This window comes from Rhinichthys klamathensis, unplaced genomic scaffold (genome assembly GCF_029890125.1).
Source record: "Rhinichthys klamathensis goyatoka isolate OS25496 unplaced genomic scaffold, OSU_Roscu_1.1 h1tg000087l_1, whole genome shotgun sequence".
In the NCBI taxonomy this organism is placed as follows: Eukaryota; Metazoa; Chordata; class Actinopteri; order Cypriniformes; family Leuciscidae; genus Rhinichthys; species Rhinichthys klamathensis.
The window spans coordinates 2309781-2327046 of record NW_026606627.1 but is presented as its reverse complement, the minus strand read 5'-3'; the positions used below and the strand labels follow the sequence as shown (position 1 = coordinate 2327046).

Genomic DNA, 17266 nt, shown 5'->3' with positions numbered 1-17266 from the left:
ACTCTCTCAATGTAGTCAATCATGTGGAAAAAGTTTAGTTCAATTTTAGGACCGTTATTCTAGTTTGTTTTAAAACGGTGATTGATCAACTTTGTGACTAAATTTGGTTTGTTTGTTTTATTCTCTTCTAAATTGTTCTAGGTTTAGACCAATTTACCTTTCACATTTTAATTCGAATGATGCAGGGAGTTCTCTAGGCTAACATTCGTCAGGCGTGGTGCGTCAATCCTTATATGGTAACCTTGACCCTTATGGGGTAACAGGGATTTTACCTAATAAAGGAAGAAGAAAAGGAAGAGGTAAAACAAAACCAAGCAGTTGAGTGACTCCTGTATGGCTACTGTTGTGCAGTGTCAGGTGTCACAATGTAATGAGAGGGTTATACTTGTTGGGTGTATTGCTACATGTTTCCTATGGAAAGGATAGCTAAGTCAGTGTTGCGATTTCCGTGTCTACCTGTGGGAAGAACATGTTTGTTGAATGTTTTTCACGGTAGCTGTGTTTAACTTGTGTATGTTAGTGGTACAGTGTAGTGTAGTGCATGTACTGCATGTATGTCAGATCTGTCTCAGTCTGTTTTGCTCCCCCCTTTGCTTGATGGCTTAGCTTTGATGGGCTTGTTGCGTCTTTGCCTTGGAAAGGGATCTTCGGTGATCTGCTGGGGGTCAGTCCAGTAAGGCAGGAAGTTCTCTGGCAGACATTGGGAGGTGGTTTGGCATGGATGCGTGAAGCTGTAGTGCAAAACGTGGTCTCCTTTGTTGCCTTCCTCTTGTGATGCCTTCTGGTCGTGACAGATTTCTGACCTTCTGTGCTTACTGTCGTTGCTGTAGCACACACATGGTTCTTGAGTTTGGAGCTTGTGGTGTGATCGGTAACCAGGATGCTGTTTTCTGGTACCTCTGGGTGTTTGTCAGTGGTTGACTGTGAGAGACCACTTTGTTCTGGGTTGTTGTAGAACAGGTGGTCGTCTCGGGAAGGTGTACAAGGTGATCACTGGTCTTCTGTGTTCAGCTTGTCTTTGATTAACACTTGCAGTTGCCTCAGTAGTTGCTCCATGTCTTCTGAGGGGAGACTGTCGTGTTCTTGGGCACACTCAGTGTGGTGTTTGGCTGAGTGGTGCGGAGGTGGGTTTCGTTGTCGCTTACCCTCATAGAATGCTTTTGGATGCACTCGTTGATTCCAGTTGTTTCCTTCTGGTGGGTCCCATGACTTTTCCATGTGGTTGGAGTGGTAGCTGTCATCGGCATGGGAGTAACGTCCTCTGTGCTCCTTATGAAGGACTGTGGAGTTGTCATGCCACTGGGTGTCTTCCAGTGCAAGGCTTGTGTCTTGGCTGATGGAGTTTAACACTGTGGATGTTTTCAAACCTTTCTTTGAGGCCATCTTTTGTTTGATGTAGGCCTTGTGTGTCAGGTCACGTAGCTGTTGAATTGTCATTGTGCCTGGGCAGGCCATGATGCCAAGATGATGACTCAATCCAGGGTGCAGGTTTCTCAGGAAGAGGGTTTTGAAGTTCACATCCTCTTCAAGTTCAGGTTTGCTATGTGCACCTAAGTAAGCTTGTCGAAAGCGGTGGTAGTAGGCTTGGGGAGTCTCTTGTCGACATTGTTTGGTTTCCAAGGCGATTAACACACCGTGTTCTGACTCTGGACCTGTAAATTCTTTAATCAGTGTCTCACGTAGTAGCTGGTAGTTTGACATGACATTAGCAGGTTGTCTGTCTAGGAAGCTTCGTACCTCTGGACTGGATGTGGATCTGAGGAGGTATAACCTGTCTCTGTCAGTCATATGGGGTCTCACCTCTAGGTGGAAGTCGATATCTCGGAGGTAGGCCTGGATGTCGGGACCCTCTGTGGAGTTCGGGTTGAACTGAGTGATATTCTTAACCAGATGGTTGAGATCTTTAAAGGTCATCCCATGTGCAGCTTTGGAGTCTGCCTGGATGGGCTCTCTTCGTTTGTTAGCAGGGAAGAGTTCTGTGGTGAAGGCCGGTGACGTTTTGGGTTGTGGCCATTCACTTATTTCACTGTATGCCAGTTCTTGGATGGAGGACTCTGTTCTGCTCAGCAGGGGTGATGCTGAGGGAGGTCTCTCCCTTCTTGGCTCTGGTTTCTGTTGGAAAATGTGCTGGAGTTCATCTCTGACCGCGTAGAGCTCATCGTTGGCGTCGTCTCGCTGTTGGGTCAGATGGTCCATTTCAGCGCTGCACCTTTCCAGGTGGTCTTTCAGAGCAGTGATTTTAGAGTTCTTACTTTCAATGTCAGCTTTGGCTTTCTCTAACTGATGTTCAGCAGACTGGAGTTGGTTTACCAGGTGTTTCTGGACAGTCTTTAACTCTTGTTTGTCACGTTCAGTGACTGCAAGGGCTTCTTGGAGCTTGTCAACTTGTGTCTTTGTTTCTTGCTCCGCTTCGTCGGACACTTTGAGTTTGTCTTGAGCTTCACCTTTGAGCTGGTCTTTGCAGTGTTGAGTGTGCATCAGCTCTCTCAGGAACTCGGTGGTCTTGGAGTCATCCTGGACTTTCACTTCAAGCTTGTCTATGCGGCTTTGGGCACGTGTCAGCTCCTCCTGAAGGTAGGTGACATGCTGGTGGCTTAGGTTTAGCTGGGCTGTGAAGGCATTGCTTAGGGAACAGGTTATTTTGGTTAGTTCCACATGGTTTTGGTTTTGGCTTGAATCGTGTGTCAGGAATCTTCTCAGAATTATGATTATTATTAAAAATAATAACAGTTCAATTGTCTTTGGTGTGAGGCAGTCTGTAATGCCTCTGAGCCAGGCGTCCACGTCTTCCCGTTGGGCAGTGGGGTTTGTCGTCCACGACATGTTGGTACGCTTGGTGAAGAGACTGACACAGATCTGTGTGTATAAGCCTATATGTGGTTGAACGGCTAAGTGTCGTTTCAGTAATTGTACATCAATAGTGAAGTGTCGTGATGACTAAGTGTTGGTCTAAGTGTACACAGTGAGGCTAGTGATGCGAAGATCTCGTCACTCAACTGGGTAAAGTAAAGAAAAAGAAAAAGGTTAAAACAAATCTCAAATGGAAAAAGCTTTTTTTTTATAGGGGGAAAATATTATTTTTGTAAATATTTCCTATCACTGAAAAGCTGGTTTCAACTCGTGATGTGAGGACTTCGTCGCTCAACTGAGTAAGGGAAAAAGAGAGAAAAGTTAACCAATTTCAATGAGGGAAAAACAAAAAGAAAATTATTAACTAGGGGAAGTATTAATTTCTAATAAATGTTTCTTATCAATGAAAAAAAAAATCTGTTTCCAGAAAGGTAAACAATATTATTGCTTATGTTTGCAATGAAAAATACAACAATAATAATGCGGATTAGGGATCGACCGATATGGATTTTTTAGTGCCGATACCGATACCGATTTTTTCCCCATCAGCCTTAGCCGATGACCGATACGGGCTGCCGATTTTCTTGAGCCGATATTTGGAGCCGATACATTTTGCTCCCTCAATTTACATCATAAAAATGACATGATGTTAACAAATGTTACAGGTCTCAATTTAATAAAAGTAACATTTATTTAACGTAAAAAAATCTATATTTAACAAATAGTAAAAACATGTGAGGTAGAACAAGAACAAGTAGATAAACAATATTTAACAAATATTAAAAACATGAGGTAGAACAAAAAAAGGTTCACTGCTGAAAATAAATATTTAAGCATAAATAAAATAATTACACTATTGCACACAGTAGCAACCAGCATAATAAAGTGCACAGTGCACACTGTACTTCATTTTAAAAGTAACGAACTATTTACTGCCATGGTTTAAATTTTTCTACATAAAATAAAATGAGCATGTCTAGTCTCTAATATCACTGCGATAGCGAGGGAGACACACACCACACGCGTCCAAACCTCAGCCAGGTGGTCGCTGAATAAATCTCCCACAAAAAGCACGGAACAACGTTGGTATTACTTAATCCTATGACCAGTGTTCGTAACAGCTACCGTACGCATACTAGGGCTGTCAAAATTGCTCAAATGGCGTTTGTATATTCCCTCTAAAAAAACATATTTGAGCATATCGTCGTGCATTCGTCGTGCATTTGGTCAATGACGCGCATTACGTCAATAACAGGACAAATTAATACAAAGAGACATAACTACTAGTATTAAGTAGCTTATTTGAGTTTAAACATATTTGACAACGTATTACTACAAAAAAAAACCCGAGTAAATCAACTAATGGCCAAGACCGCAGAGCTCACTCTGGCTCGCCCGGACTCGCAGGCGCACTCTCTCTCTCTCTCTCTCGCACTCACCCTCACGCTCTCCGCGCATACCGGTTTAAATGAACAACAACAAACAAATGTTGAGTGCTGATCAAGAGTTTTGTGCAAGCAATTTAAGGTATATAGCAGGCTTCATTCAGTGATTGAAACAAATACATTAATTGAAGTTTCACAGTACATAGAACCGACACTGAGCGCTCCGAGCGAGCTGTGCTGTGGTAACGTTAGTCTGCTACCGCGGGCGTGTTTTTCCACATTCGAATATTAATTTTCACCTTCAAAATTCAGTTTTTTTTAAACTATTCGAATATATATTCGTATTTAGAATATTCATTGACAGCCCTAATGCATACTGAACGGATAGCCTACAGCTATTTGCAGCTCCCTAAATACAATGGCAAGCAAGCAGTTTTATAGACGAGTCATTCGCGTTTTCCATTTGGACCCACAAACTTGCTTAGCTATATAGTTGCAACCACATAACAGTTATAAAGCAACGTGTTTCCATTTTCAAAGTGTTTTACAATATTTCAGCAGTCAAACAGTTAAAAAATGCTTTGAAAGTTTAAAAGTTACCGTTATCTTGAAGCGCAGGTTGCACTCTGCTAGTGGGGGAGGGACAGTGCAGGCTCTGCACGTGAACTGCAGCGTCTCCAGCAGCACAGAGCTGCCTGTGGACGCCTGTCTATAAATAATGCCGGGGAAAAACTATCGGCGAACGCAGCAGCCGCGTATCGGCCGATTCCGATACACGTAAAAACCGCAAATATCGGCCCGATATATCGGCCGGCCGATATATCGGTCGATCACTAATGCGGATACCTCTTTTCTGAGTTTGACAGGATTGACACACACCTTCAGTTGGACCGCTTACAGCAGAGTGTACAGCAGGGATGCTTTGAAGGCGGAGTTTGCTCAGCACTTGTCTCTGTTACTTGATCTTGGATAAGATATCAAAGTTTAAATTGCGTTTACAAATGCAGGGAGAGTATGAAGACACAAGAGGGTTTGATTAAAAATCAAATACCTAATAATCTGTTTGTTGGGAAAGATTATCTTTGTCTCTTTTTCTAAAGTCGATTGATGGTTCTTCCAGGTTTGTTCCCTACAAATGTGAAGAATAAGGTGGAATAAAGCAGGACAGAACAGGAAAGACGTGATGAGGAAGAAATGAAGCAAGGAGGTTGGATCCCGCTACCTTTAGGTCTACCACGAGTATAGAATTGATAGTTGAGGAACAACTAAACACACAAATAAACTTTTGTAAAAGACGATTGTCTCTGGTTTATTTGAAACTCGTATGGAGATGGTAATGTCCCCTATTGAAGCGTCCCGAACATGAATTAATCAAATATAGTGGTTAAGTTTATAACCAACCGGACGAAAGGATAAAACGCAATGACAATAATGAGCAAGTCTGAGTCTAACACTATTTTTGTAATAGTAATAACAACTTTCAAACTTTACTTTCAGAGTTCTTGAGTTTCAAAGACTTATTCACCTAAAGTGACTAGATCTCAACGAGAAATGTAAAAATTATGAAAATTATGTAATTAGAATTATTACAAAAATAAATCTAGAAATCATTAGAAATGATCTGTCTAGAAAAGGTAGAATTTCAATTTTGTTTAATATTTCCTTGTTCTTTAAAACAAATTCGAAATTTGTCAATTAATAATCATAAACCAGTATTTTCCTTTTAGGGGAAGTAAAGGTACTTAAAGTGTGAGAAAGGTAAAATAAGAAAAACAAGAAAGGACCAACAGGTGTGAACGTCGAGGTGTCTACATGGTTAAATCACTTTAACGTTTTTCAAACAGACACTGTAGTTAACCGCTGGGGTTAGTATTGATAACAGTAACTGATGCTAAAGCTTTAGCACAGGCCTCAATGCAAGCAACTGCCTCTCTTAGCTTAGCGTAGCGTTTGTTTACAACGAGGGTTGGGTCAGAGTTCACCCGGAAGCGTTGGCTAAGACTTCCGTGTCACGATCGTAACTATAGCGACCAAACGAACGCTAGTGGGCGAACCGGGAATTGCAGACAGTTGGAAAACAGTTTGTTAGAGTTCCATGCAATATGGGAGCATTTCAACAATGTCCACAGAACATGCATGTACAGTAACAATCGATCATTTTACGGGCAATGTCGGCGCATTTCACACTGTTCAAATAAGATACACCACTCGTAGCTGGGTTTACGACGTGGGGCTTCACTCAATTTGTTTGGAGTGATATTAACTTTAAGCAAGCGACAGCTTTGCGTTATAATAGATGGAACGATGGGAAAGTAGCGATCTCGGGCGGATCGTCTCTGTGCAAGTTTATCTGGGCACACAAACAACAGGGTTCTTAACTGTTGGCTCAGTTTCAATGTCAAGATTCACTTGAACTAACTTGAAATAACTCCTATTCAATTACACTCGGACACGCGCAGTGTTTGCACGGTAAATAATTGAACAGACAACAGGATATTAATCCCATACCATACAAGCAAACATAGACAAACAGCTGTTTATTACTGGGATTGCAATGGAACACGCATTGACAATCAGATAAATATAACTGCTTCTATGTTTTTCACGGATCGCAGTGGAACACGCACTGTGAATCGGATAAAAATATATAACGTTAGATGAACACGCTCGTCGCTCTGTGAGGAGAATATTCGTTCTTATATGGTTATTTTAATTACTGCAGTATAACTTCGTTAAGCTCTCTGGCTGATACACACACACACGTATAGCTTTGAAAGACGCTGGAACACGCAGACGTCAGCAAGCTATAATCAAGGTATTTCAGAAATTGAGGAACACGCCCAATTCTCACCTTATTGTTGTGTGATATTTTATATCTTGGGTTATTTTACTGCAGTTGAAAAATAACATATGGAGGCAGACAGACTAGATTAGCAGCTTTCTCAGGGGTGCGTCTCTCAAGCAGCAGATTCATTCAAACAGGGCGCGCGCTGCGCGCTCTCCATACGTCACACACAGACTTTCGGAGGTTCGGATCTCGCATCCGAAACAAAATGAAAAGATAAATCTTGATATATGCTTACAATTTAGGTTGAACTGCCCGCATTCTCTCCACCAATTATGTAACGAATCACACAATAATAATATACATAAAATGTATTTAAGGGGGGCCGGAAGGCCAATTTAGCTCAAAAGGAATGATTCATCGATTTGCAATGAATCTTGACCGAATCACTATGGAACCGAGCAAATGACTCGTTTAGAGTTCATTTGAACGGGCCGTAATTATAACCTTGGCAACAGATATGAATATCCAATCTATAGTGAAACACTATGTATTAGCAAGGTAACTTTAGATCGACAGTACAAGACATTAAATGTGCAAGCACAACACAAGGCAAATATCTTTTCAAATATATTGACGACTTTATTAACTATTCTAAACACATAAAACTAAGGTCTAAACACAATCACACACACGCATTCATACAAGGCGCAGAGGAAGAGAGAGAGAGAGAGAGAGTTTTCAGAGTGAGATGCACTTTGTAAGACATGACCTGAACGAACCACCAAGCATTAATTTAAACCTTCGTTTCTTAGACAGGTTATTCAATTTACATTTAAAGCACCAGTTCAGTTAAGAGTCTGGAGTAGCTGCTACTTGCTTGTCTTTGCGTTGCTTAGGGAATTCCCTTTTTGCGGTGCTTCGTCAAAGGGGTTTCCCGACCGGGTCCGTGTGGCTGGTTGTCTTTGAAGTGCCTGGATGGAAGTTTCTGAACAGCCGGTCACGTGTAATTGGCAGGCGAATAAGAGTCTTTACAGTTCGAAGCGCGTTGCAGGAGAGACGTTTAAACGAACTTCGCAGCAACTTAACGTTGAACCGAGACTTTTATGAAAAGAGAAAATAAAGGAAGAAATGAAAGTAAGACGAGTTAGATGGCTTGAATGAGCTGTTTCAACCCCGATCTTGATGGGTTATTTGTCTGCTGGTCTAATTTGGTCTGGTCGATGTAGAAGCGTGCGAACACGCTCTTTGTTGTTTTCAGAGAGAAGCACGAACAGGAACACTCTCTTGCTGTTGCTAGAGAGAGGCGCAAAACTTAATTCAACACCGAACCGAACTCAAAACCGAACGGCAACCCCGAACTGCTCTCTGAACCGAATTTCTTTTTCGACAACTCTAACTCCTTTGTTCGGGTCTTTAACTTAAACGTTAGTCCAACCTCTTTTAGAGAATTCTGACCAATGAGACAATGGCATCATTTTAGGAGGTGGATCGTTCCTACTTATCGTTATCTGGGATCTGCTTGGGTTCCAGCACTTAGCAGAGAACAAGAGACCCCAGTTTAAACATTATAGATTATTATAATTATACAAAACATTTTACACAGATTTCAAACAAGCCACCTTTTGAATTAAGTGCATACGATTCTTTTGATTGGAAGCACGATACCCTTTCATCCATACACACAGTTATATCACAATTACATGATTTATATGTGATCTACGCATAATACAAACATGAATTGTAGGAACAACAAGAATTATGATGTTTGATTAAGTCCACGGAGCATTGTTCTGCGTGAGTTTTAATGGGTTTGATATGTAAAGTCTGTGTAAGTCTCTCACGTTCCATGGAAGCGTGGTCTGTCTTACATCGCTGTCCTGCTCAGCAGTGGTGATGCTGAGGGAGGTCAAAGGTGGTCAGGCCCCTTGGTGGTCAGGCCTCGTCTCGCCATTTCTGAGCAGCTTTGTCTTGCTTAAGGATGAAACAGTGACAACGTTCTTCCTGTTTAGGCTTATCTCTGATGCCTGCGGGGCCATAAAAGACTTCTCTGGGGGGTTTTCTAGACAATTTGGAGCCAGTCTTGTGACTTTGGAATGTGGTATTCAGATCCGAAATGCTGAATCACATTTGAATGAATCCCATGAGAGATTAGAAAGATTAATTCGTGTTTGGTTCATCCTTAAAGTCTCTACACTCTTCAACATCTCTCTTCTCTTCGAGATCTTCTCTTCAGTCCGTTTAGTTTAGTTTTGCTTTTGGTTTTTTTTTGTTTGTCTTTTTTTCCCGTTTCGTATTCTACTTTGTCCTATTCCACAGACGAGTGAAATGAACTTAGCCTGAATTATTTTCTTTGAGTAACTTCTCCTTCAAGGGACCTTTAAATTTGCCGCGACTCCGTTCGCCCCGGAAGAACCACAGAGAACGCATGACGCTCCGAAGGAACGACACACACGCACCTTCTTTATTCAGCAACACAAGAGAACCATATGTGCAATTATTCGTTTTAGTTGTAGTAGTAGTACTTTATTGTTCAGCCTTGGCTGCCTTGGCAGCCTTTAACTAGTATTTTTATAAAACAGGAAAGTTATTTTTCATGGCCAGAAAGATAGCCTTTCTTGCGAGTCTATAAGGATAATTTCTCTTGAGGGTTGATGAAAGATCGTACGATCAGTTTGCTGGACGAACAGATTATTCGATAACAAATTAATTCCATAAGGGTTATCCTTGGAATCGATCTATCCTAGACAATTGACATATTAATATTTAATTATAATTCGTTGTGATTGATTATTGATATATACAATTGATCTATTTTTGCCTACCTGTATGGATAATTGATTATAATTCGTTGTATTTAAGTGTCCATACAGATACATTGGCAACGTATCCCCTTTATGGGTAATTTTAATCTGTGTATGCGATCCCTGGTCATATTCATGATCAGTTATTAAAATTATATTCCCTTTATTTGAGCTAGAATCGCTACAGGAAATATGGTGGAGAATGCGGGCACATTTCAAACTTTGTTTTGTGAGCAATTCAGTTTCAATCTATGTGTATATTGTTATTTAATTTGTGCACGCGCGTTTCGAATCGTGAGACAAGTCGGGCAACGCGAGCTCACTGATTAAACTGACTGTAAGGCACAAAGCCGATTTCAGTTCAGCACATTAACAGCTGCTAAAATATGTCTAACATTTTTGCCACTGTTGATTACTAAAGTAAACTGCAGTTCATAATATTAAAATTGTTTCTGTAAAGACGAAGAAAGCTTGCAGTGCTACATTTTAAAGGGTTAGTTCACCCAAAAATGAAAATTCTGTCAGTAATTACTCACCCTCATGTTGTTCCAACCCCGTAAGACCTTCGTTCATCTTCGGAACACGAATAAAGATATTTTTGATGAAATCTGAGAGCTGGATCACTCCTCCATACTAGTCCATAGACTTCTTCAGAGATTGAACTTGCCGGCCTCGAAAAGTTATTAAAGACATCGTTAAAATAGTCCAAGTGACTACAGTGGCTCAATCTTAAGTTTATCAAGCGACGAGAATACTTTTTGTGCGCAAAAACAAACAAAAATAACGACTTTATTTCAACTATTCATTTCCTTCTCTTTGGGCCTCTAGTCAGTTAACGTAGTGTGATTCCGTAGAGCTACGTCACACGTAGGCTCACTATTGGCCGACGCTGGTCATGTGCGTGATGCGTGTGACGTACAACAACAGAAGCTTACGCTATTACACTAGTGAACTGACAGAGAAGGAAATGAATAGTTGAAATAAAGTCATTATTTTTGTTTTTTTTTGCGCACAAAAAGTATTCTCGTCGCTTGATAAACTTAAGATTGAGCCACTGTAGTCACTTGGACTATTTTAACGATGTCTTTAATAACTTTTCGAGGCCGGCAAGTTCAATCTCTGAAGAAGTCTATGGACTAGTATGGAGGAGTGATCCAGCTCTCAGATTTCATCAAAAATATCTTTATTCGTGTTCCGAAGATGAACGAAGGTCTTACGGGGTTGGAACAACATGAGGGTGAGTAATTACTGACCGAATTTTCATTTTTGGGTGAACTAACCCTTTAATATTATCAAAACTGCCTGTTAGGACAAAGAAAACTCCTCTCAGAGCATGAACGAAACTGGATGGACGAAGTTCTCCATTTACAGTTAGAAAAGGCCTTGTATTCTATCGTTAGATAACGATAACTCCTGGTAAAAAAATTGGCTCAGCTAACCAATTGTAAACCTAATACATCACTATGAATCATAGTGCCTCATTTGTGAAAAAACTAAAAAACATTTTCACTGAAATAAGGTCATGAAACCCATACTAATTATTTCTTCACAAGACTTTTGAAAATTGTATCACATAGCCTAGACTATTTGCTTCAAAACTATGTGAAAATCATCCTGACTACTCATTCAGATAAGACATCTCAAGGTCACTCGCTCGCTTTCCCTCTCTGCCGTCCGCACGCGCTACGCGGTTTGGACCACAATCTCTGTCTCGCGTGCGCACTTGCTCTAGATTCCGGGAGATTTTAACTAATTTGCGGCATAACTAGTCGATCACGAGTGGCTCAACAGGTAGATATATAGATAAACTCATCTTCCAGGCAGGGGCGGATCTACCGGGGTGGCATAGGGTGGCAAATGCCACCCTAAAAGAAAGCCTTGCCACCCCTGCTGCCACCCCAGTTGGCAGCAATGAATTAAAAGTTATGGCCAATTTGACAATTTACGAGCGCGAATCTCTAATGTCCGACTGCAGTGAATTCGCCCCGTGCACAAATGGCAACCGTTACCGTTCGAACTTGAGTGCGTGGGCCAATACTTCCGGTGAAAACTTCCGGTGATCTGACAGCGAGAGCGGGAGACAGCGAGAGCAAGAGACAACAGCGACTGAGTTCCATTACCAGACTTCCAGGCATTTGACCGACCAGGAGTGTGTTTCCCGAAAGCATCGTTATCCAAATATGATCGCAATTTCCATTGAACTTTTCAAAGCCACAGCACGTGCAGAGAACATTTACTGAAGCGATCGAGCCGCTCCAAACTATGAAACATTATTCTTACCATATTATACATATCTACGTGTGAGCAGATATCCACAAACACAGTATTTAACAGTAAACACAGGTCTAAACATTATAATATTCACCATGAATAAACACTCATACGAGCCTATACTGTTATATCGTGCTGTGTTTAATTATCGAACATAAAAACATTCTCGTGTTGTACATGTAGGCCTATATACACTCACCGGCCACTTTATTAGGTACCCCATGCTAGTAACGGGTTGGACCCCCTTTTGCCTTCAGAACTGCCTCAATTCTTCGTGGCATAGATTCAACAAGGTGCTGGAAGCATTCCTCAGGGAGTTTGGTCCATATTGACATGATGGCATCACACAGTTGCCGCAGATTTGTCGGCTGCACATCCATGATGCGAATCTCCCGTTCCACCACATCCCAAAGATGCTCTATTGGGTTGAGATCTGGTGACTGTGGAGGCCATTTTAGTACAGTGAACTCATTGTCATGTTCAAGAAACCAATTTGAAATGATTAGAGCTTTGTGACATGGTGGAAGTAGCCATCAGAGGATGGGTACATGGTGGCCATAAAGGGATGGACATGGTCAGAAACAATGCTCAGGTAGGCCGTGGCATTTAAACGATGCCCAATTGGCACTAAGGGGCCTAAAGTGTGCCAGGAAAACATCCCCCACACCATTACACCACCACCACCAGCCTGCACAGTGGTAACAAGGCATGATGGTTCCATGTTCTCATTCTGTTTACGCCAAATTCTGACTCTAACATCTGAATGTCTCAACAGAAATCGAGACTCATCAGACCAGGCAACATTTTTCCAGTCTTCAACTGTTCAATTTTGGTGAGCTCTTGCAAATTGTAGCCTCTTTTTCCTATTTGTAGTGGAGATGAGTGGTACCCGGTGGAGTCTTCTGCTGTTGTAGCCCATCCGCCTCAAGGTTGTGCGTGTTGTGGCTTCACAAATGCTTTGCTGCATACCTCGGTTGTAACGAGTGGTTATTTCAGTCACTGTTGCCCTTCTATCAGCTCGAACCAGTCTGGCCATTCTCCTCTGACCTCTGGCATCAACAAGGCATTTCCGCCCACAGAACTGCCGCTCACTGGATGTTTTTTCTTTTTCGGACCATTCTCTGTAAACCCTAGAGATGGTTGTGCGTGAAAATCCCAGTAGATTAGCAGTTTCTGAAATACTCAGACCAGCCCTTCTGGCACCAACAATCATGCCACGTTCAAAGTCACTCAAATCAACTTTCTTCCCCATACTGATGCTCGGTTTGAACTGCAGGAGATTGTCTTGACCATGTCTACATGCCTAAATGCACTGAGTTGCCGCCATGTGATTGGCTGCTTAGAAATTAAGTGTTAACGAGCAGTTGGACAGGTGTACCTAATAAAGTGGCCGGTGAGTGTACATTTAGCATTAGGCTTCATGTTTTTACTCCAATCACATTTCATAACGTACATTTTAGTCTGGCACCAGTTTAACTAGCTACAATGTAAAGTGTATGCTACAATAACATGCTACTATTAGTGTCTTACCTTAAAAATCGTTCTCATAATCAAATCGTGTTCTTGTAATTCTTCTGAGGTAAATCCAAGGTAAACAGCACAGCCCAAACACAGTCTAAACTCGATGAAAAGCAGAGCAGTACTGAAGTCGCTGATTCTTTGTTTTGAGGTGATGAGGGCGCTAACAGCTCTGCGTTCCTCCGCGTGGATCATTTGCATGTGAACAGCTCTTGCGCGTGTGGGTGTGGTCACATTAGCGCTAATCAGCTTGGGCTGGAGAAACTGTACATGTCGTTGCTTTCATACGAATTACTTAAACAGAGAATATTTGTTTTTGATATGATATTATTTAAAAATGGAGACTTCAAGCTTAAAGCTTCGTTTCATGTCACAGTGACAAGCATTCGCTGAGTTATAGGTCATTTTCTGTCGCGTTTCAGAATGAACTTCACATTGAGAGAGATGGGAGAACGCGCATCATGTTTATTTTCTTTATTTTATGAAAAACACAACATTTTGTTTTTATTATGAGTGTACACAAATAAAATAAGATATTTAACAGTTTTGAATGATGTGTAACACTTATATGTAAGATCAAAATCAACAGAGTATATTGAGTTTGTTTTGCACTGATAAGAAAAAAAGCGAGCAGATCACGCCGGCGTGATTGCCGACCCCAGAGGGTTAAGCACACTCTCTCTCACACACAGTGTTGTGCTAGTTACTTAGAAATAGTAACTAGTTACAGTTACTAGTTACTTCATTCAAAAAGTAACTCAATTACTTTGTTGATTACTTACACCAAAAAGTAATGCATTACTGTTAAAAGTAACTTTTTAGTTACTTTTAAAAAAACATTCTTTAAAGTTCCCATTAATGCCCTTTTATGCGTTATGGTCTATACAAACACAAAACTGACTTAAACAGAAATTAATTTTTAAACACTATTTTATTTAAGTCAGACCAGCACAAACTGAATATATCACAAGGATTTCTGAGGTGACTCGCTATGACTCGCGATCTTCGCAGTAGACGCACCAGAGAGAAATGCACATTTCTTACGGATTACATAAGCAGAGAGCAGTTTGTAGTCTGTTTTCTTTCGTTTTGAATTGTTCTGTTTAAAAGTAGACGTGAGGCAAGTAGGTTACCTTATGTGCTGAGTTTCGGTTCATTTATGAGACAAGCTCCAGTTCACGCGCTGGCGCCTCCGTTTGGTGATTATCTATCGTCTGCTATATTTGCTTCTTATTTATTAAATCCAGGCAATTGGTTGATGAAACATTGATTAAAATTAAGATATAATTAATACAAAACTAAATTCACTTTAAAGAAAGGTTTTGTGCTTTCTGTTTGATGTCTCTGTGAAAGTATTAAAGTATCTTTGAGTGCCGCTTTCAGAGCGCTCACGTCCGTAACGGAGAACTGTCACGTCCGTAACATTATTTTTTCCTCATAAATGTGAACTCTAAAAATAAAATAAAATGAATATTTTGTTCTGTGGAGACTGAGAGCCAACCCTTCTTCATTCAGTGGGTAGTAGTTTGCGCAGTGTAATTCACATAATTACTAAACAATATTTTAGGCCTATAAAATTCAGCCCGTATAAGTGTGCATTTTTCTAAGCTTAGAAAATGGACAAAATTAATTTGATTCTAATCATAATGTAACATTATTGTGAAATTGATTTCTTTATAGGCTATTTGCTTTTAGTATAGTAAATCCTATGTTTTTATCCAACTAGGCTATGTGTGGGTAAAATACGGGACAAATCGAATCCCTTATTGATTTGATACGGACGCATAATTTTACTTGTAAATACGGGACAATTCCGTATTTTAAGGGACGGGTGGTAACCAATCCTACAATGCGTCGCTGCTGTAAACAGGTTAGGCTGTAGGTTACACTTCAGCCAAAATGAATTAATTTAAAAAAGTAACGGACAACGCACCATATGGTAACGGTAACGGAGTTAATTTATTTAAAAAAGTAATGTGTTACAGTATGAGTAACTGTCAAAAGTAACTGCGTTACTAGTAACGCGTTACTGCCCAACACTGCTCACACACACACACAGACACACACAATGTTCCTTAAAATGCTTACAAATACATTAAGCACACTCTCTCTCACACACACACACACACACACACACACACACACACACACACACACACACATTCCTTAAAATGTTTACAAATACATTAAGAATACTCACACACACACACATTCCTTAAAATGTTTACAAATACATTAAGCATACTCACACACACACTCCTTAAAATCAGTGGCGCAAAAAGTGGGTATGCGCTATATGCGGCGCATAGGGGCGCCAAAGCGATGGTAAAAAAAAAATTAATTAAAAAAAATATATATTGTATTTTCTATATGTAGCTGCTGTTGTGCGTTTCTAAATCATTTCTGCATTTCTTCAATGTTATATAAAATTTTTGAGGACTAACAGGCTAGAGTAGGCGCCCTCATGGAGAAGGGGGGCGGGGTAATATCGCGAGCGGGCGGGGGCGCCGTGAGCGCTGAGCGAGCAGGTACGAGAGTTGTCGTCGAAAAAGATGGATAAAACAAAATGCTGGGGGGCTAAAAATTGACAAAGAAAGAGGGAAAAGGAGATGGCATGTCAATTGATGCGAAAGCAGCTAAATAAGTGCATGCTGTAAGCCAACAGGTAGGATTTGAAGTGTGACATCCAGGCATGTAGGCTATCTATATCTCTGTGGCCATCGGGACTACCGGGAGATTCCCGGTGGGCCGACGTGCTTTCTCGGCCGATACATCTCTTTTTTTTTTTTTTTTTTTGCTTAATTGGCGGCGCTGGGTTAGTGCCGGTGTAATGCATTGGTCAAAAAAAGTCAGCGTTAGTTTTTTTTTCGGACACACCGGCCCATGGAACATGTCATCAAGTGCTTATATCTTTCAAGTATAGAAATTAGTACAAAACTAATTATGAAAGTTTCCTTTATTTCAGTGCATTTGTTTTACAATATATGGCTATTACTATCATGGGATTAATATTATAACTATTATTATGTAGTAGTGTAATGTAGACAGACACTAACTAAAAGGTTTGAATTTTTCTTTGTTTAATTTGCACCCTGAATATGGGTTGCAGCTTTTAATTTTGAACTCTCAAAGTGCACCAGGCTGCTGAATTTAACATTAAAGAACACAAAAATTGTTGCTGCATATCCCTCTAACACTGGGTAGTTGCGCCCCTGCTTAAAATGTTTACAAATACATTAAACACACACACACACACACACACACACACACACACACTGTTCCTTAAAATGCCTACAAATACATTAAGCACACACACACAATGTCCCTTAAAATGTTTACAAATACATTAAGCACACACACACACACGCTCCTTAAAATGGCTACAAATACATTAAGCACACACACACACAATGTCCCTTAAAATGTTTACAAATACATTAAGCACACACACACACACACACGCTCCTTAAAATGTTTACAAATACATTAGGCACACACTCTCTCTCTATCTCTCTCACACACACACACACACACACAGACACACACAAGGTTCCTAAAAATGCTTACAAATACATTAGGCACACTCTCTCTCTCTCTCTCTCTCACACACACACACACAGACACACACGTTCCTTAAAATATCTACAAATACA

General features: G+C 40.6%; 1 protein-coding gene across 11 annotated transcripts in view; it reads left to right on the top strand.

Moving 5' to 3' along the window:
- LOC130085719 (NACHT, LRR and PYD domains-containing protein 12-like) overlaps positions 1-17266 on the top strand; it is a 61499-nt gene that overhangs the window by 41983 nt on the left and 2250 nt on the right. The window lies entirely within an intron of this gene.